Raw genomic sequence first — 27,329 nt, 5'->3', positions numbered from 1 at the left:
AATATAAAAAGTAATGCCTTCACTTTTTAGGCACATTGATGAGATGAAAAAAAAATAGAATTAAGGTAATATTACATGCACCACAGAGTACAGAGAAATTCAAGGAAACAGGGAGGATACATCAAGAATAAGGAAGGAGAAAAATCCACTAGCCCTGCAAAGAGGAGGAGAGGGCTGGATGACAAGGAGTTACAAAGTGAACAGATAAATGACAGTAACTACAGTCTTTTTTTAAAGTAAATTTAATGTCAAAAGAAAGAAAGGGGACAATCAGTTGCAGGAATTTAGAGGGATAAAGAATGATTTTGCTGTATAAGTGACAGATGGGAAAGGCAGAGCAAAGGAGGTAAAGTAAGGAGAGTACACTGTATAGGAGAGATGAATGTGAATGGAGGAATCAAAAGATAAAGTAGAATAAAAGATGGGAATGGAGAGAAGAAAGGGAAGGAAGGAAACAATGGAAAACAGAAAGATGTAACTATATTGCATGTACAAAAAAATAACTTGCAAGTTAAGTGATGCCCAGAAGTTCTGCTATGGTTTGAAGTTCATCTAAAAGTTCTGGTATTGAAAACTCCCGAATTCATGCATTAATAATAGAGTTGGGGAACCTTTGGAAGTTAATTGGGATATATAAGGTGATGAAGGCGCCCCCCTCCCCATGATGGTACCTATGAAAATGAGCACCATGCTGACATGCTTCCTCTGTCGGGCCATGTGACGCCTCCTTAAGCATGTTAATATACAAGACTCTGAACAGATGGACACTCCATGCTCTTGGAATTCTGAGCCTCCAGAAGCTAACAAGTGTTTATTCTTTATGAATTAACAGTTTCTCAGGCTGAATATAGACCCCCCCCCCAACAAATGAAACATCTACTTAACCTCTCAGTGTATCATGAGGGTTGAATTAACACAGCAAGTACTAGGAATTATATCTGGCACTTTAAACGCCCTATACTGTTCCTAACTCTAACTCTTAACTTTTCTTAAATCTCTCCCTCAGCTGTAGTAATAAAAACTTTGAGTTCCTTCACCCTTTCTTTTTAATTAGCATATACTGATTACAGAGAATCATGAAGTTCATTTTGGTACAGTGTATACATACAAATTATGTACAATATACTTTGACTGTTTTTACCTCACACCACTTCCCCCTTTATCCCTGTCCTCTGTTTTCAATTCCTTTCATCCTTTTAAATTGTCTACCTTCTCTAATGCCACTACTCAAGCTGAAACTGAAAGGGAAACCATACTCCCAAATTCATTCCTGGAAGCAAGTATTACCCCTGATTAAAAAGAACCAGAGAAGGATCCAACCAAAAAAAAAGAGAACCACCGAATAATCTCCCTAATGAACACAGATGCAAAAATCCTCAATAACATACTGGCAGACAGAATGCAGCAAATCATCAAGGAAAGTATACATCATTACCAGGTTAGATTCATCTCAGGGATGTAGGATGGGTTCCACATACACAAAACCATAAAGGTAATACGCCACATTAACAGAACAAAGAACAAATACCATAGGAACATCTCAATAGACAGAGAAAAAACACTTGACAGTCTTAACATGCATTCTTGAATTAAAAAAATTACCACAGAAAATCAGAATAGGAAGTCCTTATCTCAATCTGATAAAAGCCATCTATGACAAACCAACAGCCAAGATCATACAAACTGGCCAAAAACAGAAAACTTTCACTCTAAAATCAGAACAGACCAAGGATGCCCACCATCTTCACCATGCTTATTGAATACTGTTCTAAAAACACTAGTCAGACAATTAGACAACAGTAAGAAACAAAAGAATAGAGAAGGAAGAAGTTAAATTACCATTATTTGCTGGTGACAAGATATTCTACATAGAAGACCCCAAAAACCTCACTAAAAGACTTTTTAGATTTGATAACCAAATTCAGTACCATAACAAGATATAGTCTAGGGCTGAGAATTTAGCTCAGTGGCATAAGGGCCTGCCTAGCAGGTGCCAGGTCCTGAGTTCAATCCCTGAGGGGTGTGTGTGTGTGTGTGTGTATTTTCAACACCCTAAAATCAACAGCATTCCTCGGAATAAATAACAAAATCACTGAGAGAGATACTAGGGAAACAATATCTTTCAAAATGGCATCCAAAAATTAAATACTGAGAAATCAATCTAATAACGGAAGTAAAATGTCTTTACATTGAAAAGTACAGTACTCTGAAATAGTAGATCTAAGTAGATAACACAAAATGAAAAGACAGTCTCTGTTCTTGGATAGGCAGAACCATATTTTCAAAAGTGTTACATAGATTTAATAAATTCTGATCAAAATATCTATAGCATACTTCACAAAAATGAGAGCAAACCACCCTGAAATTCATCTGGAACCAGAAGAGACCTAGAATAGCAAAGGCAATTCTGGGCAACAAAGGCAGGATAGGGGAATCACAATCCCTGACATGAAAATATATTATAAAGCTACCAATATAAAAACAGCATGGTAATAGCAAAAACAAAATAAAGCTAACAAAAACCAAACCCAAGGATCAATGGTAGAGAGTAGAAGATGCACACACAACTTCATACACACTCAGCCAACTTATTTTTGACAAAGGACTAAACACATTCACTGAAAAAAAGATAGCAACTTTAATAAATGGTGCTATTAAAAATGATTTCCTACATGCCAAAAATTAGTAGTAGACCCACATCTCTCACCATGCAAAGCCTAAAATCAAAGTGGATCAAAAAGGTCTAAACACTAAAATAGAAACAATTTGCTGGAAGATAATGTAGGTTAAACTCTTTAAGACACAGATGCAGACAAAGATTTTATAAATAAAACTCCAGTCACACAGGAAGTATTACAAAGAATCAATACATACTAAAAAATGGTCAACATCACTGGTCACTTAAGAGATGCAAATTAAAACAACACTGAGATTCCATCTCTCTGTGAGAATAACTATCATCAAGAAATCAATCACAAATGCTGGCAGGGTTATAGGGAAAAGGGAACCTTAGCCACTATTGGTGGAAATGTAAATTGGTACAACCACTATGGAAATCAGTATGGAGAGTTCTCAAAATAAAAACACTAGAAGTTCCATTTGACCCAGGTATTTTCCTTTTGGTATCTTCACAAAAGAGTAAAAAGCATCAAAGCACAGAGACTATGCACATACATGTTTACAGCAGCATAATTTGTAATAGCTAAATCTTGCAAATAGCCTAGATGTCCATTAACAGATGAATGGATAAAGAAAATGTGGGTTCTATATACAATGGAGTACTATACTTCCATAAAAAGGATAAACTTGAGACATTTTTAGGTAAATGGATACACCCTGAAACACACTTGTGACACAAATCCCACACATGTAAATATTGCATTGTTTCTACTCTATGAGAAACTGAAATGATAGAGACCAAAATGGATGGCAGACACTGGGAAGCAGGAAGAAAATGTTCAGATTGGAAGGGGAATGGGGAGAGATCAGAAAAAGAAAAAAGGAATAAAATGGAAATAAAGCTTTTGTAAATAAGCAGTGGAAGAAGGGTTGAAGGGAAGGGAGGGACAGTAGGACAAAAAAGAAAACTCAAGACGCATTATGTACATGTACAAATTCTCCATGATGAATGTGATCATTATGTGTATATCAAGAGTACCAATAAAATTAATTTACAAATAGTTTACCTTAACTACCTCTAAATTAAACCAATTGTTTTAAGAAGTACCTGAGATTTCTTTCTTCCAATCTCTTCATTTGATTTAAAGATATTCACAGTTCAGAATGAATAATCTCTGGCTAAAATCCTCTCAATTAAGTCCTGATACTTATAAAATTGTGATGTTTCAACTATTTCTGCTGAGAAAAAATGACTTTTTTCTGCAGAACACGGCCTATTCTTGGGTACTTTATCTCCCCCTCTTATCACCACAAAGCAAAAACAAGATGCAGTATTTAACATTCGACGTTTAAAAAAAGGGCCAGCCTCATTCAAAACATCTACTAAAACGTCAGTATGAATTCCAAAATAAATAAATAAAGCCTGATTCTTTCCTAAGTAAAGTTACTTCTTGTGTCATGCAGAAAAGGTTGTGTGGTTTTTCTCCCTCACACAATCTATTAATAGGTTGTTGTTCTCATGTTGAAGCTTTGCCATAGTACCTATGACCTCATTTAGAAATCTCCTTAAATCTGACTTTATATCACAACTCCAAATCACCTTTTGTTAGACTTAACTGTTCTAAATTCTAGTCAAGTCTAAGGAAGTTAGTTGTCCTGACACTAGTGATACTTACCCAGACTATGAAATCTAAACTATGGAGGGTTGGGGGGAGAATCATCAACAAACCATTTGGAGTTAAATTTACTACATTTCTTAACTGCAATTTGTTTGAAACATTTTACCACCACACAAAGGGGAGAATTACAAGTCAGAAACACTAGAGAATTCTTCACATTTGGTACAGATTAATTATGCTGGCAGTACAAACACCAAACTCACTCAAGTGCTTCTAAATCAGTTATTTCCTCCATTATTAAGCTGATGTTAAGTAGCAAACATGAGAAAAAAACACAGCGCGAGAAATAAAAACAGCACATCTTTGCAGTATCACAACCAAAAAAAGGTAGCTATCTACTTAATGTACAGGGCTTATATTTTTTGAAGTAGATTAAGAAAACACAGGGAGTAATCTCCACAGCTTTCTCTTTCAGAAGACTACCCAACCTCTTCTGGTCTTCTCTTGGGTGAGAGCTCTTTCCTTCAAGGAAAGAGTCACAAAATTCACTTCAAAGAGAGCTGGTGCTCTATCAAATTGTGTATTATATATAGTACTCCTTATTTTGAGGTAAGTATCATTCTAAAAACAGTAACACTACATATAGCACCTTTTAAACAAACTTTTAATTTCTTCTTTACCACAAATTTTGCACAGGTTGACTGAGTCAAAGAAGCAAATATATTATTTTACTCTAATAAGTAAATATGTAGAAATCATCAGGTGAGTTTTCGAAAAGAAACAATTTATAGTTTACAGAATTTTGTATTAGGTCTAATTCAAGCTCACTGGCATGGGCATTCAGGTTTTTAAGAGCCTGAACATACCTCAGCCATGTATCCACCTCCCTGCATGTCTTTCAGTCTTGGCTGCTCTCCCATTCAGGTCTTAACATGCATTACTGTCAATCAACAATTCACGAGCTCTTAAGTAATATGCACCTGTGTTACCTGCTTAAAGTATTTTCTTCTCTTGCTTATGTTATGTGAATGGCATCAGTCTATGTTAATTTTTATTTCTTCCTACTGCTATCTTCACTTAGTCCAACACTTATTAAATTCTCCTTCAGCTGTAACTTACATTTATTTTAACATACCCTGCAGTCCTACATCTAATGATCATCAATACTTCAACTTTTGCCAAAATGGAATTTATAAGTATTTCACAGAAAGACAGTTTTCTACCAACAAGCCTAAAATTCAAAGCAAGTTCAGTTTATTCACTGCAAAACTTTAGACTTCAATGTGTTAAGGGAAGTAAGCATATGTGGTATAGTGTAACTGCTTCCTAAGCTGATTTTCACACAATCCCCTAAAAAGAACATATGTATAACAAAATGTGAATAATGGTTATTTCATATTTTTTCCATTTTGTTCACATTTTCTACTCTTATATTAAAAACGTTCTCTTAAAAATTTTTCCAACAGTCTGAATATACATGCAAGTATCTACCAAAAAAAGCTAGAAAAGGAAAGTACTGGTGCTATATTTTTATTTTTAGAATTTTATTTTTTTATCAAAGTCATAATTCTGGTTCCATCAAGTTTGTTAAGAAAAATATTAATAGCTAGGGCCCACTTGCCCTCTACTACCTTCTCAGAGCCTCAATTTCTTCACTAGAAAAATATAGACATAATGAATGACGCTTACCGAAGGGTTGCTATGAAAATAAAGCAATGTAGCTTTAAACACAGTGCTTAATATACAAGCAACAAGGTCTTTAAAAAGTGATGGTCATGTATGTCATAGCACATATAGATAGAGGTTTTCTATCACTCTACATATTCTCTTCTTCTACTCCTACTTTGGTAGGGTTAGCTACCAAAATTGTTCTGATTGCCAAGATTATTCTATCAAGCTAATAAAAACTGACATGACAATTTTTCTCCAAAAATTAGTATTTTAATTTTGTCCTAAATACTATGAATTACCTGTAATTCCTTTGAAAGTACTCACTGAGCACCTACTGTGTCACACACTGTCCTAGATTATTCTAGGTACCAAGGATATAGAATTCTCAGGACAAATAACCTGGTTTCTTACCTAAATCTCAAGGGGGAAAAAAGACACAGGCTAAAATACTAACCTGACATATCAACTAGCTGAATGCAGTAACCTTATTTCAATTTATTTAAATTGTAAAAATATTACTGAGGGGATCGGGTAAACCAAAAAATCTACATGAAAATAGTAAGAGCTATTAAATGTTTTAGGCAGGACAATGTTACTGTGGCTGGTTTTTTTAGAAACACATGAAAGAAAAATCATATGATTTCTGACCTGTGCTTCGAAGTAATCCTAAGCAAAAGGGGGCATTAAGAACTGAGTGTGGTATAGGTAAGACAAGGCCAATTATTAACTGGAACAAATACGTGAGGTTCACTATGCTATTCTCACTGCTTTTATGTGTGTGATGTTTTCCATAAAATAAAGTTGAAAAAATCATTCCAGCCAGGTGTGGTGGTGCATACCTATCTCATACTTGATAGGCTGAGGCAGAAAGATCACCACTAATTTGAGGCCAGCCTGAACTACACAGTGAAACTCTGCCTTGTTTGTCAAAAACAAAACACAACGAAAACAAACAAATAACATTCCCATTTTAATGAAATAGCTGACACACGCCTACAACTGCAACTACTTAGGAGGCTGAGGCAAGAGGAGCTTGAGTTAACTGCCAGCTTTGGCAAAACAGTGAAATGCCCTCTCAAAAACAAAAAACATGAAACAAGTAATCACAGTGAGACAAAATATATAGTGTATTAGCTAAGTTACACAAACAAAGGAAAAGTAGCCAGATACTGTGTGCATCGTGTAATTCCAGGACTCATGAGGCTGATGAGCAAGGAGGATCATTAAATTCAAGCCTGCCCTGGACTACACAGCAACATTAAATTCAAACCCAGCCACAGCCACACAACAAGACCTTGTCTCAAAATCACCCAAAGGGACAGATGAAGGCAAAGCCACAGGAAGCACAGAGGAGCCTGTGATTCTATCTGTGCTGCAAAGTATCCACAAGACAAGAGAGTCCCCTTTTTTAATGTCCAGAAAGATGCCCAGAAGAAAAATTTTCTACTAGAGTGCCTAGAACAGTGATGCAAACCTGTTAAGTTTTCAATGACAGCAACACCTGCTGCAGCACACATGCTGTAAGTTTGCCACCACTGAGAAAGGAGATGTTCCAAGTGTACACTGAGGAAGGTTCTACAGAACATAAAAGACTGTAACTTTTTTCTTCGCACAAAAAACGCTATTAAGAAAGCCCTGAGCACAAATGTAACATGATCCCACTTTCAGTTTAAATGGCATACTCTTGAGAAAAGGCTGTAAGGAATCCTGAAGAAACAAGGAAGTCAATTATAGGACACTGCAAGGATCCAGGTAAGAGACAGTAATAGCTAAGACTGTGGTTGTAATGATGAAAACACTCACACATTGGATATAGTCTGAAAACAGAGCCAACAGGATTTGCTGCTGAACTGAGTATGGCCTGTGAAAAAAAGACAGGTAACTTCAAAGCTTTTTGTTGAGGGACTGAAAAGTAGCAGCTACCACGTAGAAATGAGAAACACTGTAATAATTAGCGACAACAGAAAACAGGGTGAGGAAGGTTAAGTATAAAAAGTTCAGTCTTAAACCTTAAGCCTAAAATGTTCAAAAAACAACCAAAGAAAATAAACACAAGAGGATGGAGTTTAGGTAAAAAGCTGAAGCTGAAGATTTAAATATTTGAGAGTTCAATCCAGATGTTGTTATTAAGTTAGCAAATTGTATATCTTTATAACGTGAGTAGAAATGGAAGAACTATCAGAATCCAAACTCTGGGACATTCACATATTTCAAATTCAGAAAAACGAAGCATAAAAAAATTGAGGGAATAAAGACAGAAAAGGTGAGAAAATAATTAAGAAACACAAACCAAAGAACAAGTGCATACATCATTTCAAAAAACAAAGAGCAACTAAATTAAATGTCACTGATTACCTAGAAAAAAAGAGAAACATCTATTGAATCTGATAACATGAGAACTACCAATATGATCTTACTAAATAGTATGTTATAGAATGAAAAGGAGAAAATCCATAAAACTCAGTAAAACTCTTATGCCAAAGCAAACCATAGTATCTTATGTACAAGTGTAGAACCACACTGGTGATGTCTGGAATGCTATTTAATACATATCACTGTTAACATAAAACGGGAATAGGTTTTAAAAGAAACAAATGTGTGTATCAAACTTATTTTCATCTACATTAAATCTGAAATGTTAAACTACGGAATAAATTTTCAACTAAATCGTCAGTAAATTTCCTATTTGCCCTCTTTCCATGTATATCTGATTACTTTTATGAAACTGTATGTTCAGAATCTTTCATAACTGAAACTGATCGTACATAAAACAGAAAAAATATGGTCTTGAGGCCAAATTAATCCCAGGGCCAGGTGTTTAGCTCAGCAGCGGTAAGTGCCTGCTTGGCAAACGTGAGGTCCTGAGTTCAATCCCTAGTACCAAAAAAAATAAGAATCCCAGAATGAAATAAAAATGAGCAAGTACTGTAAGACCCCCTCTGCCTCTGAAACAATACAAAAACAAACCTTACACAACTGGGCATTTGGTGTAAGCAGTTATCAGACAAATACATCTTGCTTGCTGCATGTGGGATGACTAGGGTAGAAAGAAAAAAAAACCACAAGCATCAAAAACAAAACACTGTACAACACGATACATTATTCTAAACTCACAATCTCCTTATGGCAATTGGAGAGAGCACCAAGAACTTAATGTCACACCTTCAACACTGGATGTGATTATCTTACCAACTCCTTACTCTGGAATTGGAAATTAAGTATTTTTTTCCTTTCCTTTTCATCCAGCTCTTCAGTAGAACTGTAAGCAACAAGGTAGTTAAAAAACTTTTACCAGAAGAATGCCTTGAAATAAATATTTTAAAACAGGCCTTATATTTTCATATTGTTACCCACACATCAATTGCTCTCTCAAGTATTTAAGAAGAGATTTGGCTCCTGGCCCCTTAACCTAGGAACCAAACCTAAAATTCAGAGTGTCAGACAGCCCACTCCGTGGCACATGCCAGTAATCCCAGCTACTCAGTAGGTGAAGGAAGGTGGACCACAAAGTTCCAGGCCAGCCGGGGTCATTTGGCGAGACCTGGTCATAAACCAAAAATATTTTAAAAGGTATGAAGGTGAAATTCAGTTGTCAAGTGCCCCTGGATTCAAGCCTCAGCACTGTGAAGTTTAAAAAAAAGAAAAAAAAAAGAAAAAACAAACAAACAAACAAATATTTTAAGACTTCCAGGATGATCATACAACTTCACCTATGAAGAACTCATGCAAAAAATCTTTAACCTGACCCTAAGCAAACTTTCAACCTAATTTCCAGTATGTAGCAAGTAAAACTGATAAAGGACAAGCTAATTGATACATTCCTATACATCTGGTCTTATCTCTGCAAAAAGTTATCAACGGAAAACTGTGTGGGGAAATTGCAGAAATACAGTCTAAGCAAAGGCCTTACCAGGTCTGAGACAGCATCTTGACTGGAACTTATCAGATAAAAATTGTATATTTGGACAAGCAGTATATTTAAATACAGGCAGGATACTAGAGGATTACATTTTAGATTTTATAGTATTATGCGTTAATCAACTTCAGAAGATACATGGTAAAGTTTAAATGAATGAACTGGTAAACTGATAAAAGAATACAAAATATAGAACAAAACATTAATATCTATCAAATCTTGACTATTCTGCTTTATTCTGTAATCTGGACAACTGTTTCTGAGATGACAATATGTAATCTATTAACTAATGATTTCTTACTATATATTTTTTCTCTTGAAATTCTCTATTACTTGTACCCTTTACTGTTTTGTTTTGTTTTTCTCTTTAAGTTAAAAAAAAAATCTTGACTATACTGTATTGTTTATCGGTACATTTGAAATTTTCAAAATAAAAATTAAATTTTAAAGTAAGAAAAAGCTTAAGCTGAAAAGAACCTTTAACCAGGCAACTAAACAGCATTTACAGTCAACGTTATTCAAAGATTTAAAGTGATTTTTAAAAAGAAAAAAAAAGATACACAATACAAAGTAGTACTGAAAAAGAAGTTATGAAAGTGGAGAGAAGCTAAACAAAAGAAAAATACTGCTAGACACAGTGGTACATCTGCAATATGAGCTACTCGGGAGCCCTAAGGGAGGGTACATCTATGAGCTAGAAGAGACACATGACAGTCAACAACCTGAAGGGAAACAGCGTATTTTTATTAAACACTACCTAAAAACCAAAACAGTAAGAAACAAACATTACAGTATTTCATCAGACTAAAATTAGCACCTCTGGTAGATTCACACTACTTAGTATACAACTGAGGACTAAGAATTTCAGAGTGGATAAACTGACGCTCTTATTAGGCATCTGTTTGCCTTCAGCACATTTAGATTATTTTTTGTCTTTTTGAGACAGGGTCTCACTATGCAGTTCAGGCTGGCCTTCAGCTCACTTTGCAGCCCAGACTGGGTTCAAACTTGCAATGATCCTCCTGCCTCAGCTTGCCGAGTGCTAGGATTACAGGCGTGTACCACTGTGCCCAGCTAGCATTTTGTATTTTTACAGAATGTCTTATGTCATTCATTTAGTTTCTTTTACATTAAAAAAAAAAAAAAAAAAACCCTTTGAAGTCTGTTTCCAGAAACTTAACAGGGAAGTGATGGTTAAAATCTTTGTATCACATCAAGGTCTTCCATTAACTCAGCACGAGCCTTCAAGAACTATTAAAAAATGAGCTATACATTTTTGTTTTACAAAACAAGACACTTTACAAATGAAACAAGCACTACAATCTGTCTTATTTTAAATAGTTGTGATATGTCACAATAAAAATTAAACACCCTGAGAGACCATCCCTTCTAGAAAGATGACCTTTTAGTAGTAAGGAAGCAGCTGCACATTTTTTCGGGGGTAGAAGGGACACCAACCAAATCAAATCTGGGCAACGAAAATCAATGTTTTAGTTGGAAAGGGGGCACATGCCTGTTAACACTCAGAAGGCTGAAAGTGCCAGGCCAGGCTGGGTGACATAGTGAGATCAAGGCCAGCCTGAACTACACAGCAAGATCCCATCTCAAAAAGCAAAACAGGAAAAGAAAAATCAATGTTTAATTATGTTTCCATCATTATGTGGTTATACCTAGAAATGAAATGTAGTACTTAATGAAAACGCCTATCTGGACACTAAAATTTTTCCTATTAAAACAATCCAATTAGTTTTGAGTTCAAATGGTTAAAAAAATTTTACTTTTTATTAGTTTAAAAGAACAAGCAGCACACTGAAAGACGGCATAAATCTTCCAATTAAACTACAGCAAAAGTTTTTGTGTATTTGATGAGAATAAAACTAGGATTTTAACTTAAACCTAACTTAACTGAATTTCAAACATCTGAATGATGTTTGAAATGATACATAGTATCATTAGGTTCCTTTCCCAGATATCATAATTACTAAAACCCACAAATGGGTGTGGTGGCATCTGCCTGTAATCACAGCAGATGGGAGGCTAAGGCAAGAAGATCCTGGGAGTTCAAAGTCAGCCTAGAATATATGTATAGCAAGACTACATAAAAAAAAAAAAAAATTTTTTTCTTTAAAAATAAGCAGGATCAGAATAAACTCAATTTAAAACCACAAGCATAAAAAATATAATGGAATAAGATGAAATTTACAAAAGTTATTAAGCATATGCCATCAATGCATTCCCAGAAAGTTCTCCTGCAATAACTTTAACTTTAAAATACATGTATTTTGGGGCTGGGGATTTAGCTCAGCGGCGTAAGTGCCTGCCTTGCAAGCAGGCAGTCATGAGTTCAATCCCTGGTACCGATTAAAAAAAAAAAAAAAAATATATATATATATATATATAGTGTATGTATTTTATCCATCATCATTTAAACATATGGGTGCTATACAAAGGACATTAATACATTGGCACTGTATACAGAAGTTTCTAAGCATGCATGCAAATATTGTGTACTGAAAAATGCCACTTATAAACATGCACAATCAACCTTGAGATACTATTACTTAATGAAATAAAGTCTTAGACACACAAGCAATAATTCTGATACCCACCTCCTTCAGGGTTAAACATTACCAAATTAAAACATTCCTCTAAACTTTATGAGTAAATGATCATGCTCTCTGAACAGATTGAGATTTTAGGAAATAAGAACTGAATTATGCAGCTTAGAAAAGCCTAACCACAAGCAAGGCAGAATCATTTCTAAAACAAGCCAACTATTCCAAATTTCCAGAATGACTAGAAGCATACTGATCAGAACCTCCCCACACCACCACCACAGAAGTTGTACTCAAAAACTATTGGCTGTTTGCTCAGTACCTATTTAGCCATCTTCTCTCATTTACTACAATTCCAGTTTTCTCAGCTAGGTACATGGTAATCTATAGCAAAGATCACCCTTTTCAACTGACCGTACTGACACATAGGAGCACTGCCTACGCTGTGATTCATAAGGTAAATAAAAGTAGAAACTGTACAAGCAATTCAAAAGGTGATTTTAAAGGCATGACTCTCCTTTCTCCCTTTTTTACTGAGAATCACATTGGACAGCTGGGAGGAGACATGGAATACCGAAAACACACAGGAATGCTAAGTAGAAGGAGGTTCATCTCTGGCACTGTGGGAATCCATGCCAGCTCTCACTGACCTAAATTTTACTTTTGAAGCACGTTTCACTAAGTTACTGTGGCTAAGCGCAAATGCACTATCCTGCTCAGCCTTTCCAGGACTAAAATTTTAGGTGTGTGCCACACCCCCAGCTAGCAAACGTCCCTTCCATCACTGTTACTCGGTACTTTCTATCCTTCTCAACTGAACCTAATCCTAAAGTCAAAATCCTGTCGAGATGAGCCAGTAGGACCCAGCTCATGAGAAGAGAACCTTGCCCTGCCACTGCTAAGGAATGAAGAAACAGGGCTGCTCCAGCCGCAAAGACCTTCGTCCCCAAAATAAACAAGGCAGAGGAAGAACGCAGGACATCTTCCTCCCCAAAATCATCACAAGCCAGCCCAACATTGTGACCTCAGACCACTTGAGAATTAAGAGACGCAGCTCTCTAGCAGCACTCTTATTTTCTGGTCAGCATCCTGAAATACAGCAAAGGAAAGAGCTTAGTTAAAGGGCTGTGTTATTCACTTTTCTTCTTAACAGAAAAAAAAAAGTTAAGAATTACAGAGTTAATTAGACAAAGAAAAAAAGATAAAAACCAAGTTCACACAACATCTGCTCAAAGATCCTTGATATTCTCTACACTTCCAGACACAAAAAATCCTACTGGCCTCAGCTCTGAGTAGCTTGGGACTGTAAGTGCACAACACCAAAATTGTTTTTAAATTACAAAATAAAATAATTTACTACTCTAGGGACTAAAAAGTTGTTCATAAACTATCTCTGTTTAGTAAATATCAATGTTTACCCATCTAGTATGCAATTATTTCACTATGATGATAAATTCAGTGTATGTCATCAAGTTGGAACAATTATCAAATTAAGAATACTAGTTGTTAAAATAGCAAAACTACAGACTACTAGCTGTTCCACCCAAATGACTTCCCATTAAAACATACAAACATCAAGTAATTTCAAAATCACTTAATGAGGACACATCTTTAATAATGCAAATAGTTCTGGAAGTGTTAAGGATTTATCACTAAGGCTTTAAGTAGTACACAGTAACATGATAAACATTTAGACTGTAAGCTGAGATCACAGACAAGGTAAGAAAACAAATTCTGATTACTAACCCTGGAGGGTAAAGGATAAGACTGAAATGAAGGGGCTGGGGATTTAGCTCAGCGGCGTGAGCGCCTGCCTTGCAACCAGGCAGTCGTGAGTTCGATCCCTGGTACCAGTAAAAATGAAAAAGACAAAAAAAAAAAAAAAAAAAAAAAAAAAGACTGAAATGAATTCCACTGTGAACAAAGGAAAAGGCAGAACATAAAGATGAAAGAATACAGAAAATAAAACAGAAGATGGTCACTAACAAGCAGTTCATAGGTTTTTAAAATGTCTAAAAACATTTCATATTTCTGCATAGTAACAGGACCCACAGCCTTTGAAATGCCTCTGATTAGCTAAGCTGGAAATTTACCCATCCCTAATCTTTCTCAAATGAGAAAAATAAATTCAGTTGTGAACTGACTCATTTTTATGTTAGTTGTTTACAATTTAGAATAACAATTTTAATAATTTTGTAACTACAATTTAAGATACTTTTAGTAACTGAAATGTATTCTCTCCAAAATACTGTGTCAAATGTAATGTATATACCATTGTTACCCTAACTGATGTACTTTAAACTTTTTGTTGGAATAAAATGGAATTGAAAATAAAGTGTCAACCATGCATTAACTTTACATCTATAAACAAAAAAATGCTTCCTAATCACAATGACTGGTACATATGAGCATATGATAGTTCTTAACAAAACACTTTGCTTTTCTCTTGCAATTAATTAGAGCACACCACGACCAGGTGGTAGTAATCCTACAAATCAGTTATGTAACCCAGTCAGAAAAATGCTTTCATCTTCTGATAGGAAATTTAGCGTTAGCAGGAAAAAAGGACTTATTACATCATCATCTTTGGTACTCCTGAACTTTAGCAAATTTCTGTGTAAGTATCTCATGACAATTTACCTCTTTTTAATAGACTTTTTTTTTAAACTGGTACCAGGGATCGAACTCATGACCATGTGCTTGCAAGGCAGGCGCTTATGCCTCTGGACTAAATCCCCAGCCCCTCAATTTACCTCTTTTTAATGTAACTAGACAGTCCTTAATTTACGATTCAAGGTGCATTCAGTGCCAAGATAAAAAGTCTGTAACAAAAAACCAGAACTATCGAAGGAAGTACTATGTTTTGGGACCAACAGAAGGCCCCATCTCAGAAGTCTTTTGGGAAGATTCTTCAACTAAAACAAAGGAAGAAGAGTACAGGGGTAGAAGACACACATCAAAGAGTTCCAAAGGAAACCAGGCAACAACAATATTGAAAATGGCAACAAGGAATTCTGCAATTCTCCAGTAAAGGGAAAATAGCAAAGATAAATCACTGGACAATACATTTTTAAAGAAAGAACATGAATTTTACTTCAAGTTTTATTCTTTAAAGTGGACTCTAAGAAATGATGCCCAACAATCTTCACTTATGTCTGAAACTACAAGGCTTCGTATGTCTATTTGTGTATTAGGGAGGATCCCAAATCACTTTGAGGAGAACTTTGCCTCTGTCTTCCACAGGGACAAGGCAGCCTACTAGTGGAACAAATGGCTCTAACAGACCCTCGTTTAAACTTAACATGACCTCATACAGAGGAGTCCTGCTGATGAAAAACACCTGTACCCAAGCACTTAGCTGGCAAAAGGTAACTGCATTCTACACAGTTCTCACACAGTTCTCACAGAATTTACCTTTATATCCGTACCTTTAAAACTCCCATGATAAACTATCTCTAAGGCAAGTTGCTTGAAAGCTAAGTTTTATACTGGGATTGGATCTGACCATTACATTAGTCCCTGTCATACTGCTTATACTGAGATACAGATTGAGAATTGTTTTAAAGCACTAAGTTCACTGTAAGTATCTTGCTTAGGATTTTATGTACCACATATCATGATAAACTATGGGTAAAATTTCTTTCTAAATTTAGTTTCAGAAATATTTTTCTTTCTCCTGGGCAATCATATGTTTTGACGTTCAGGGCACTGTGCTTTTCACTTTGCTTATTTTTTCTTCCACAATAAGTGCTAGAAATCTAAAACGAAGTTGCAGTGCACCTGCAGCATCCACACATGTATGTATGTATGTATGTATGTATGTACCGCTGCATGCATTTTATTATCTGAATTTCTAATCCCTCCATCTGGTCTCTATGACCAGACCTATCAACTTCACTAAGAAACACCTAGCAGATTAATAAAGGCCGCTTCTGAATGTATCTTGGTGGGTTATACAACGACTTTAAGTACTACTATATTTGCAGTTCTTCGCCAGTTCTGACCTGGCAGTTTCCTTGCTCTGCTTTCTGACTACCATGAGTTAAGAATCTTTGCTCCACTATGCCCTTCCACTATGATGTTTCTGCCTTGAAGCCAGCTTACTATCTACTGGGTCCTTGAAACCACAAGCCAAATTACATCTCTCCCCCTTTTAGGTGTGGGTGCTGGATATTTTATGTTTCAGCAACAGGAAACCTGACTAATGTAGAAAGTTACTTTTGGAGAAGTGGGACTGTTGATGTGACTGCATCTGACCGTGAGACTTAGAAGCCTTTGGACCTAGTTTGCTGAAAGAGTTTAGAAAGCTTTGGAGATGCACACTAGAGAAATCTTAGATTGTGGCACAGCTCAGCTCAGGTCAGAGCTCAGATCAAAATCCTTACAAAACTCGGACAGAAAAAGCCAGGCTTGGATGTTCCAGTTGTGAGTAAGGGCTCCACTGGCATTTAGACTAGTACCTATGCGTGCTATTTGTAGTGAAAAATCTGTCTACATATTGCCCTTCTTCCAAGCCTTTGCAGAAAACTGATGGTAAGACAGTTTAATAATCAGGCTGTGGTAGAGATACTACTGCCTGCTTTTGCCCATTTCCTACTTCTCACTATTCTATAGTGAGAATAGGAACAAAAGGCAGAGCAGAAAATTTGAAACACTTATTGGCCAGAACCATGGGTAAAGTTGGGGCCAAATAGGGTATGGCTACTAAAGAAACTAGCACTACTTTTTAAAAAGGCAAATATTGGGGCTGGGGATCTAGCTCAGCAGCATAAGCATCTGTCTTGCAAGCAGGTGGTCGTGAGTTCAATCCCCAGTACTGATAAAAATTTTAAAAATAATAATAATAAAATAAAATAAAATAAAAAGGCAAATATTTTGTACAGGGACAAGAAGAAATATAACTTCAGTGCATCTTACCAATCTGCAAGACCCTACCCACTGCAGGTTCAAAACTGCAAAACTCTGAGCCTTGCTTTTAAAAACAGAAAGGGACTCCTGCCCAAGAAGGGGCTTTCAGAGAACTGTTTCCCCAAGATTGATTTTCACTGTGCTCAGCTACCCAGACAATTCTGAGTACCACTGCAGCCACGATTCAAGGAGTCTGGCTACTATTTCCACTCATAGCAGACCATAATAATGTCATGTCATGTACAGGGTGCTGGTTTTACCAGCATGCAGAATGTAGGTTATGGAGTAATAGCAGTGAAGAAGAGAGTATTACTGCTTCATCCCTCATTCATCCCTCAAGGTTGCTTTGCTGTAGTCACAACCTGAGAAAAGACCCAAGATGTGTGATCAGTACTCTGCAATCTTGACATATCTAGCAAGAAAATTTAAGAACACTCAAAGCCAATGGCAAACTACCATTCCCAATAGCATTCCCAGTATGTTAATATACTTACATAACTAGCCTTACTACCATCCTCAGAAAAACCAAAGAAAAATTATCCCTATAATAAACTCTAAGCTCCACAATAACAGCAACAAGGTTATTTTGCTCAACTTTATATACATGCTGCCTGTCACACTACAAAGCACAAAAGAAACATGGTAAAGCTAAAAACTATTTTTTCCCAAAAAGTAAATGTTCAGATAATAAAGTCACAATTTCTTTAACTATAAAATGAAGAGAAAGTTATAGTTTCTTTTTCCTTCTTCCTTCCTTTCTTCCTTGTATCTAATACAATTTTATCTTGAATCAGTATTTTATCTAGTAATGGTGGTACAGGGCACTGGTAATGTGTGTACACTTGTTGGTTCAGTCTTAGAACCCCTTTTTAGTATTAATGATCACCTAAATCACTGGCCAATGACTCTAAACTGCCTAGCTTTAATTTATCCGTGCACAATAAACCTCTCCTAGAAGTATGTTCTTTAAAAGGAAAAGAAAGTCAGGTGTGCTGGCATAAGTCTGGAATATTAGCACTCAGGAGTCTGAGACAGAAGGATTGCTGAGTTTGAGACCAGTCTAAGCTATACAGTGAACTCAAGGCTAAATCTGGACTGCATAAGAAGACCCTGTCTCAAAAGTAAAATAAAATAAAGAGACTATTCTCTTTGTTCATTTTAAAAAAGAATTTTAAGAAGTCATCCTAATGTTCTTCACAACAGAGTAATGAAAATTTGTAGATCAGCATAAAGCTTTGATCTGAACAGTACTCATGTACTCTTCTCAAGTTCCTAGGGGCAAAAAAAAACTTAAGGTTCTATTCCAATCTGAGTACTGTGACTTATTTGTGAACCCAACAAATTCATCACTCTGGAAACCTCCATTTATTGGGCTATAAAGTGGAGTTAATAGTAATGTGTATTTATAACTCTTTAAAGTGCTTGTCATGACTTCATGAGACTTTACTGTGAAGTACTTTTTTACAGTATTTGGTACATATATATTGTATTATAAATTTCTTGGGCCAGCTCAGCAGCACAGCACCCTGGCAAGCTCAAGGTGTTAAGTTCAATTATCGGTACCAAAAAAAACAAAACAAAGAATAAATATCCCATATGCAGTTCAGGCTTGACTTGAACTTTGAACTCACTTTGGAGCCCCAGGCTGGTATTGAATTTGCAACAATCCTCCTGCCTCTGCCTCCCAAATGTTGGGATTACAAACATGTGCCTCCACGCCCGGCTGTCCCATATATTTTATAAGAAATGTTTTTTTTTTAAATTGTCTTTGCCTGCAAACTCACCCTGAAACTACTTTCTCAAAATTCTGAAACTAAAACTACTTTCATAACAATAAATATAAGCTAGTAATTCAAATAATAATTCATCATAGCCCAAAATTCTGGTGCCTTGCAGGGTTGGTTAATTTTATGTCGACTCAGCTAGAACCTGGAATCCAGTTTTTTGGTTAAACATAATTCTAAAGGTGGCTGCAAAGGTATTTTTTGGTTAAGACCAACATTTAAATCAACCGACTTTCAGTGCATGAGATTCCCTTCCCCTAAGTGGGTTTCACCTAATCAGCTGCAGGCCATAAAAGACGAAAGTTGGTGGCCCTCAAATTAAAAGAAAATTCTGCATCCAGAATATTGACTGCTTATCAATTTATATGCACATTGACTCTTCCTCAGGTCCCAGCCTCCCAGTCTTCCCTGCATGATTTGGGCTTGAAAGGCTTCACAGTCAAGTACTGGGAACCATTCAGACTGCTTCAAAGCTCAGGGGTGTCTCAGGACACCTGAGGACATGACCCTGTTTGTCTCACACAGGTACACAATGGGATACAGTTGCATTACCATGACAGCACAGGTGAACACCCATGGGCTGGTTACAGCACTGTGTAAGAATTAAATGTGGGAAAACAACCTGTATGCGAATTACACAATAAAGATGCATGTGGCCTTTGTGCTCTTTTGACTCTGCTCTGCTCCCTGCTCCTGCTGTTACTGCTAATGTCTTGCACACCTGTGTTCTTTAACCTTGCAAACCAACCTCACCTGAGAAAATCTCCCTTGATCTGAGATTTTCCTGAGTTGGACATCACGTAACCAATCCCTTAAATAAATCACTATCCCTCTCCCAAGAAACGCACAAGCCCAACACACATACACAATTATTTCTGTTTCTCTGGAGAATTCTTAAAATACAGTATACTTGTTAACTCTGAAAAGTATGTTAATAGCCTTATTAGCATCACAAAAGGGCACTATAACACATGAAAACCACCTTGAAAATAAACACATGAAAACGTTGAAAGAACAGTGTAAAACTGACAAAGAGAAAAATGGACAGGATTTCAAAACCCTTAAGAATTACTAGGTATCAGTAATTTTATACTTATTATGGTTGAATTAAGAGTCAGCTGGTTCAACATAGCAAGATTTATACATTTTTTATCTTCTCTTGCTCCCTAAATCTCACTAAAATGAGAATAAAATGTCTAAATTTATATTAAAGAGAATAAAAAGACCAAAAGATGAGATTTCTAGAAGATGAAAAGAAAAAAAAAACTGAGTAGCAGAGATTAATACAATAGCATGAAAAAAACCCAACAGCTCAGAATCAAAGGGAGCTAAAGGTCAAAAGTATGTCAAGTAAACTTTGAGTCTCCAGTCCACCATAGAGCATGGCCAGAAGTAAAAGATTAACTTATGACCTGAACAATGCTAGGTAAACTCCTTCCTTCCCAACTTCATTACATAGCAAGGCCTACAAACAAGCACTGAATTCCAAGAAAGAAAATCTTTTCCTATCCCTAAACTGAAACTGAATAAATGGAAGGAAACAGTACAGCACTTATTAAGATGCTTCCTCATTCTGTTACTCAGAAGTTCCCCAAAGTAACTGCAGGGTATCTAACTAAAGCCAGCACAACTCAATTTCCTTTCTCTCAGCTTAAACATAACAAAAATCATCAAACTTTTGGAGAAAACCCACCACATTATGAAAACGAGCAAAGTTTTCAAGAAGTCAGAACACACAGAGATTACATGTCCCTTTGACCACAGAATGCTATTCAAAAATGCTATGAATAAAAAGAATAAAATTTGTTAGAAACAGTGAAATAACTTTCACTATTACTCAAATATGGCAAAATATGGCAATGCATGTCTGAAAAGACACAAAGCAAAATAGAAAAGGTGTAATAAAATGAGCCAATATGTCTACTATACATGTTTGAGAAAAAATTTCTCAAGATTGATAGAATTTACTTTCCGGCTGGGGGTTTAGCTCAGCAGCCTAATTGCCTGCTTGGCAAATGTGAGGTTGTGAGTTTGATCCCCAGCACCAAAAAAAAAAAAAAAAAAGAATTTACTTTCCAAATTAAAAGGTCCACTGTGTGCCCATTCAAAAAAGTGAAGAAAGTAAACCTATATATATTACTAAACCAAAAACCAAAACATAAGGAACATCAAAATATAAGGAAAAACCCTAAAGATGGTGTGTAGGGGAAGGCCACTTGACAATACAAGTAACTTTAGCAGGCACTCACCAGCAATACCAGATGCTCAAACATTGTAACAGATTAAGTAACAGAACCTCAAACATTGAAGGGAAAATGATATTCAGCTTTGTACTCTACACAAAAACAAACCATTATAGTCAAATATATAGTAATAGAAAGTTACTAAGGATGCCATTAAGCAAAGTGTATATAAAGAAAAATAATGGGATACAAGAAAAGAATCATACAAATAAGAGTTTACAAACTGTAGAATAACAGATGTACAGCAGACCGACAAAATGACACAAAGAGAAAAAAGGTGAACTTAGAACCAGCAGAAGCCTGCTATACTAAACAGCATAGAAATGCAAATTTTTTTTAAATGTACAGTCACCAATTCAAAAAATAAAACTCTGCTTCTCTCAGTCCAAGGTTATTTTTTCGCTTGAAGTTTTAAGTAAAATGAGCAATGGGCTTCAAAAATAACAATGAAATGAAATTAAACACTAAATGAAAACAAGAAACTAAAAGACGTTAGGGATACAACGACAGAAAATAAGGTTAATAATTTTACTTCACATTTTAAATTGATGACCAAAAATTAAATACTCAATGCAAAGTTTTATCATAGTTAAGGAAAGCAAAAGTAAATGGAATCAAGTAGAAATTGTTAAAAAAAAAAACACATAATTTATTTTCTAAAAAAAACAAACTGGAAAACTGGCCTCTGGCAAAAATTCTCTCTGAATTTAGTACACAGACACTTTACTATTCATGTTTTAAATGTCACTTGTTCCATCTTTTTGAGTGTAAGTGCTCTTTTTTGGTTTTAAAGTGACTTGAAGCAATAAAGGAAAATATCTGTTTTGAAAAGAAGAGACATAGTCTATTAGAGATGTCCAAATCAAGTAAGTCTCTCAGAGAAGCATAAGAAACAAGATGAACAACAATTAAAGCAGCTTATATGTTTTCATTACACTGCTTTTCAGCTATATTTCTTATAAAAAGCAATGAAATACATTAAGATCAGATTAAATATTGAATATTATTAATCTTATAGAAATAAAATTTTATTGTATTCTAAAAGACCATACATATGCTTAGAAAAATCAGTTAAAGTTCTTAATATTTGATATACACTGTATTTTCATAATAGTACCTGTATGACTACTTTTAATAAATAAAAAGTTATTTATTAAATCTTATAATAAATAAAGTTTTATTTATTAAATCTGTATTTATCTTGCTTTAAAAGGGATTCTGAAAAGTAGGACCAATGGTGTAAAAAAGTGTATCAAAACAAGTAAGTTTTAAAACACTAACAATATTCAGAATAAAAAAGTGAGAGTTCCAATGCAAATAATTAATTTTTATATAGTTGGAGCCACAGGTATAGTGAATTTATACAAATAGCTCCTAGCTAGCTCCAGAAAGTACAAACAAGTACTGAAAGCTGGATTTTAATCAGAAAACAGTTGCCATGCTTAGGTTCGATGTACTATCCAATCAAAAATGTCTACAGAGCAGCATGAAGCTATGGAACTTGCAAATGTCTTCTAAATTAACCTCATAACACACCAGCTCACAAGTCATTTTGCAGAGTAAGTTCAATGTTTTTCCAGTACTACAGTAAAATTCAGACTCTAATAATGAAGCAGCTCCGAACTACAGAGGTATGATTCAAAACTAAAACCCTATGTACCCAAAAAATAAGCATGCACATTCTCCTCACATGGATGCTAAAAATGTGGATGTCACTGAAGGATAGGGAATTGTGGTAACTCAAATCCAGGAAAGGTAAAGGGGATAGAAGGTAGAGGGACACTGAATACCAGATACCAAAACACAGATCACAGGAGCTAAGTTCTAATATCCTCAGCATAATAGTGTGGCTATAGTTTAATAATGATTTATTATACATAAGAACTAAAAAGAATTCCAAGTTTCCTAGCAAAAGCTAAATGAGGAGAATTAAAATGCTATTACCAATTATTACACATTGTATACGTAAGCCAAATTATCACACTGCACTCCTGTAAATATATCGTGTCACTAAAACTCTGTGCGCCAAAAAAGCAACTAGATTACATGACTGCTAAGAAAGTTGTGAAACCAATCAACATGTATTACTGTACTCTGCTCAGAAGGAAAGCAGCACAAGCTAAAATCTTTTTTTTTAAAGACAGGAAAACACATCACATGAGCAAGTTAGCACATATTTATTTTTCTTTACACTTGCAGAAACACTTTAGTATATAAATCAACTCTAAATAAACATGCAGGGTGCCTCCGAGAGACAAATGGTCTTTTCAATTTGCTTAATCCCTAAAGTATGGTTATACTATAGGAGAGATGTTTTTAACAGTGAGTAACAACTTTGATGGTAACTTGTGTCATTAAGCAGTGTTGCTTGACACAGTAAAAATAAATCAAATTACTGCCATAAACATATCAATGTGCCATATAAAGGAATGACTTCTATGTGGCGTATGTTTACACAGTAGTTTCACTACTCTAGAAAGCTGAGGCAGGGGGATCCCAAGTTCAAGACCAGCCTGGGAAACCTAGCAACTTGGCAAGTCTGTCTCAAAATGTAAAAGAAAAAAACTAAAAAGGGGCTGACAATGTAGCTCAGTAAGAAGGCCCTGAGCCCAATCCCAGGTACAAAAATACAATGAATATCAACACTCAAGGTCAAATATTTCAAATCCAATATTCATGTCCTCACTGAAATTTTCTTAAAAATGTATGCTGCTGGGCAGTCCATCTAAAAGCTACATGCAAACAAATGTAGTAAGACTCATAAGACTTTCCACAGTTAAAAGCATTCTGTAAAATAATACTAAGACTCAGAAGAGGATCAGGGCCCTCGTGGCTGCTTTCTCAAGATCAATTAACATCCCAACTTCTGCACATCTTACAGAGCCAAAAGCAATTTTCTGTTTCTTACTTTTAATTTTTAAAACTGCTTAAGGATCTCTGAAGACAGTGAAGTATATGAACAAAAAATTGGCCTTTTAACAATTCCAAAAAGCAATCTAGTTCAAGGTAACAGAAAACAAAACATAGCAGCTACTAGTTTGCTAATTTTACAGCAATGCAAAATCAGGGTTACAACATAACCACAATCTACAGCTATAGCTCTTCCTGTCCCGAGAAACATAAATATGACCTTTTCTTTATGGGTTTTTCTAATCAAGATTGAAATTAGTAAAAATCTATGTCATTATTATTTTGCAACAAAAATTTACGAATAGGGGCTGGGGATTTAGCTCAGCGGCATAAGCACCTGCCTTGCAAGCAGGCAGTCGTGAGTTCGATCCCCGGTACCGATAAAAAAAAAAAAAGAAAAAGACAAAAATTTATGAATAGCTGAGAAGTCACTGTTGGCCAGGCGTGGTGGCACAGGCCTGTAATCCCAGCCCTCCAGAGCCTGAGGCAAGAGGACTGCTGCAAATTGAAGCCACCATGGGCTACATACTGAGCTTAAAAACAGCCTTAACTTTTACACAGCGTGAGCCTGTCTCAAAAAAAGTTATTGTCCAAAGAGTGTTTTTATTAAGGTTACAGTAAGATTTCATCTTTGAAACTCTATCCTAAATCTGATTCCAAAACCAAAACTCTTAATAAAACCATTTTCAAAAATGTTTTCTAGTGGAAGATATACTTTAGCAGCGCCTGCCTGACAAGCGTGAGGTCATGAGTTTGATTTCTGATACCAAAAAAAAAATTTTTTGTTTTACAAGTTAGAAAATGCATGTCTTTTATTGAACCAAATACTCTAAAGAGCAGATGAAGTTTGAACCAATTAACATAAATCTCTTGCCTAACAGCACAAAGTTAAATAATTCTAAACTGAAGAGCTTTATCATTCGAAGCTTCGCCATGTAGTTTCCTGTCTTAAAAATGTACACACTACACATATATGAACACAACTGTTACAGAATCTAAGATAATTAAAGCAAACAAACATTAAGAAAGTTTAAAAACTAATTTTACTTAAGTCAAACTTTGTACAATCATAAAGAAATATTAATAAACCTCATTAAACACTTCAATGAGGGTGACGTAAAGTAACAAGAAATAGTCACCAAAACTGAGTATTTTCCGTATCAATAAAAACATTTCAACCGAAATCAATTGTTAAAAAAGAGTACACCAAATAGGAACAATTGTATGACTGGAGAGCTGAAATTTTATTAAGTAAAAAAAGTCAAACGGGATGATATCCCTGCCAATCCCACTTCCAGATTGCATACATCATCCTTGAAGGAAACTGTAGAAATATTAGATGTTTAGCCTTGGACTAATCTGGGAAACAGTTTACATATAATCAAATGCTAAGTTAATATTAATATAAAGATAATTAGTACTACTGTACTGACACAAGGACCAAAGTAAAAAACTTAAAACAACATGTACATAAAACATATATTTTAAAAGCTTTAGAACATTTACAATACAACAATGTAAGCCTTTGTGATAGGTAACACAACACAATGTAAATAACTTAAAGATACATCATCAGCAAGCAATTCAAAATCCCCCCCGATTTTAAAGTGTGGTTAAAATGAAAAGATTCCTAGTATTCAGTGGTGAGGCCTTCAGGCAGAGTAATCTGACACATTCATGTGTCAACAGCACAATACCCATTCCAACCTTTAAATACAACTATATAACTTAAAAGACAGAATGTTCAAAGGAAATGAAAAATACACTAAAAAGCTGCACTTTAGAAGTCTAGTATCACTGAAAAATTAACACCACATGAACCTCTGCACTATCTTAGGAAATAGTGAGAAAGCTTATTTAGTTCTCCACGAGCCTGATTTACCTGTATCTAACTTGAGCTTACAGAAGAGCTTTTGCCTCAAAGTTCAAACTAATATTTTCTTTGCTTTACAAAAGAAAAACTGCTTTTTCTTGGTATGTACTTACATGTCACCAAAGTAATTTCTAATTCAAAATAGTTTAGCACTGCAGAACATTTATAGTCTTTCCTTCTTGCCACACTTGGGACTGAACACCTTCTCACTGAGCTACATCCTCCTGCTCTTTTTCTTGCAACAAGGTCTTGTTAAACTGTCCAAGTTGGGTTTGAACTTGGGATCCTTTTGCCTCCGCCTCCCAGTGCTAGGGTTATAAATGTGACCCACATGCTATTATCCTCATTCTTTCAGTTTTTTCAGTTACAGATTCCACAACAATGCTGTCCAATGGAAAAATAATGGTGGCCACATATGTTACTTTAAATTTTCAAATAAGTTATTTGCTGACGAAAAAACAAAATAATCCTGTGGCTGTGGTCCTGCTACCCAGAGCGCTAAGGCAGAGAACTGCTTGAGCCCAGGAATCTTGAAATGAGCAACATAGTGAGACCCAGCCTCAAAAAAAAAAAAAGAGAAAAGAAAATTAATTTTATTTAACAATATCCAAAATTATCACTTGAACACCACCAACTTAAAAACTGATAAAATAGTTCAGCATAACCTTTTCATATAGAGTCTTCAAATGCTACTGTGCATTTTACAGCACAATTAGGACTAGATTTCAAGATATCAACAGCTGTTACATGTGCCTAATGGCTACTCTGCAAGACAGCACATGTCTAGAGTTCTTTCTCTGGATTTGAAATAGATATACAAAATAATAGCAAACAACATACTTTGTAGGGTTGGGAGGGACAGCAGGCCTGGGGTGCAATAACCCAATTTTGCAGGCAATCCCTATTTGCTAGTGAGGGTTCCTATTTACAATGGTATAACACCATCATTATTAATAGCACCAGCTGTAATTCTCACAAATATCTTACTCTGGGTGACAAATTATAAGATCACTCCACCTATATAATCCTTAAAGGTGATTCTACACTCCTTGGAAGAAACTTTAGTATAAAGTCTATTCTGATGCCTGGAAAAGCAGCTCTAAATTCAAAGGAAAGAACCCTAAATTCACTGCCCTCATCATCCAAAAAGAAAAAAAAGTTGCTGAAAATTCTTTTCATTTTAAATTGCAGACTAAAAAAAAAAAAAGAAAAAAGAAAAAAGAAAAAGAAA

At 35.4% G+C, this 27,329-nt stretch overlaps 1 protein-coding gene across 6 annotated transcripts in view; it reads right to left on the bottom strand.

Annotated features, from left to right (window-relative positions):
- Phf3 (PHD finger protein 3) overlaps window positions 1-27,329 on the bottom strand; it is a 79,646-nt gene that overhangs the window by 41,485 nt on the left and 10,832 nt on the right. The gene's annotated exons all lie outside the window — the stretch shown is intronic.

The sequence above is a fragment of the Cavia porcellus genome, unplaced genomic scaffold (genome assembly GCF_034190915.1).
Source record: "Cavia porcellus strain 051 isolate PalLab524CR breed Dunkin Hartley unplaced genomic scaffold, mCavPor4.1 scaffold_10, whole genome shotgun sequence".
Taxonomy (NCBI): domain Eukaryota; kingdom Metazoa; phylum Chordata; class Mammalia; order Rodentia; family Caviidae; genus Cavia; species Cavia porcellus.
This window is presented reverse-complemented; position numbering and strand designations above follow the sequence as displayed.